We start from the raw sequence: 1,741 nt of genomic DNA, 5'->3' as shown, positions 1-1,741 counted from the left end.
GGGGGGGGGGTCCCTGCGGCCTCTCGACAGGGCTCCACGGTCCCCCCATGAATGACCCGGGAGCTGAGCCTGTTCATCCCTTCAGACCAGGGTTGGGCTTCCGCGGCCGCCAGGCAGGCCCGGGGCCGGCCGAGCGGAGCAGCCCGCGGACTGGGGTGACTAAGCAGAGCCGCGGGCAAGGACCAGGCCCAACCCCCCTGGGTTCGCTCCGCAGCGGCGGGGGAAGCGGGCCAGGCCTCCCCCGTTCCCTCCACGGGCCGGTCTGGGCCTCACCGTACACCTGCAATCTGGCGCCGATGGCTCCTCAGGCCTGACTGCGGCGGCAGCGGCGGCTTTTATGGGGGCGGGGCGGGAAGAAAGGACCCCAACGAGCGCTGCCTCACAGAGCGCCGGGGCTGCCCGCGCAGGTCGCCTGAGCGCTCGAGTTAGGGAAGTGCGAGAAGCAGCGCTTCTGAAAGGAAATGGGGGGGTGGAAGGTGGGGGGAGGGTTTTCGAAAGGTAAACATTGGGGGCGGGGGACTGCAGGAGCCGCGGGGTCCTTCAGGCAGAGGGCGTCCGCGGCGGAGACGCCGCTTGGGAACAGCGGCCACCGCCTCAGGAGGGCGGGGGCGCGTCTTCATATGGGTGGGTTTTCATCCGACAAACACGACCCTTTGCTTCCACCCTTGGAAGCAGCGCATGCAAAGCATGAGAGCCCAGCTCCCACAAGGACCAGGGCAGTATAAAAAGATGCTATTTGCTGTCATGATCCCATTGCACGCCTGACTCCTGCAGGAGAAAGCGGAACGCAAACTCGACCTGCCCTGCCTTCAACTCCGGCGTTTCCTCCGAAGGAGTGAAATGACCCTGTAGTACATTGGCGGGAAGGTGGCTCAAAATAAAGACGGCTATTGAGGGGGTTGGTGGGGGGAATGACTGCTGAAGGGCAAGGATCACTTGGCCAAGCAATGGTTAAATTTAAAGCTGCACCGACAGCTAGAATCGCGTGTGTTAATGCGTAAATTACATTAGAAAGGGAGATGCCACCTCTCTACTGCAGTGCATGATTTCTGAGGAAAGATTGGCCCAGTGCCCTCCCTCACAAATAAAATTTCCAAGTGCTGTTTGGCACAGGTCTGTATTTCAGTGGCTGACGGAGAAACCCTGAATTATTTTCAAGGCCCAGGTAGGGGCCCTGATTGTGAGCCAAAACACTAAAATGCAAGATGCAAGAAACTTTACAGTGAGGGAAAGTTAAAAGGCAATATATACATTTAATATAATTTCAGTTTCTTTAGCATTTCAGACAAACGCAGTGAAATCTTTGGCAACTACCCAGTAGACCAGCAAATGTGGTCTCTAATGTCAAATACAGGCATACCTTGTTTTATTGCATTTATCGCGCTTCGCAGATACTGCATTTTTTACAAGTTGAAGGTTTGTGGCAACTCTGCGTCGAGCAAGTCTATCGGCGCCATTTTTCCAACAGCATTTGCTCACTTCGTGTCTGTCACATTTTGGTAATTCTCGCAATATTTCAAACTTTTTCATTAGTATTATATTTGTTATGGTGATCTGTGATCTTTGATGTTACTATTGTAATTGTTTTGGGGCACCACGAACCGCGCCCATATAAGACGGCGAACTTAATCGATAAATGTTGCGCGTGTTCTGACTGCTCCATCGACTGGCCGTTCCCCCGTCTCTCTCCCTCTCTTCGGGTCTCCCTATTCCCGGAGACACAACAATATTGAAATTAGGC

The 1,741-nt window shown here is 54.7% G+C and overlaps 1 protein-coding gene across 1 annotated transcript in view; it reads right to left on the bottom strand.

Moving 5' to 3' along the window:
- The window catches only part of SKP1 (S-phase kinase associated protein 1), a 14,237-nt gene extending 13,860 nt beyond the window's left edge, over nucleotides 1-377 (bottom strand). The window contains exon 1 of the mRNA XM_019506303.1: nucleotides 274-377. The gene's annotated coding sequence lies outside the window, so the exon portion shown is untranslated. The remainder of the gene's footprint in view (nucleotides 1-273) is intronic.
- Nucleotides 378-1,741: the final 1,364 nt, after the last annotated feature.

The sequence above is a fragment of the Gavialis gangeticus genome, unplaced genomic scaffold (assembly GCF_001723915.1).
Source record: "Gavialis gangeticus isolate Ggan-Ray unplaced genomic scaffold, GavGan_comp1, whole genome shotgun sequence".
Lineage (NCBI taxonomy): Eukaryota > Metazoa > Chordata > Crocodylia > Gavialidae > Gavialis > Gavialis gangeticus.
This window is presented reverse-complemented; position numbering and strand designations above follow the sequence as displayed.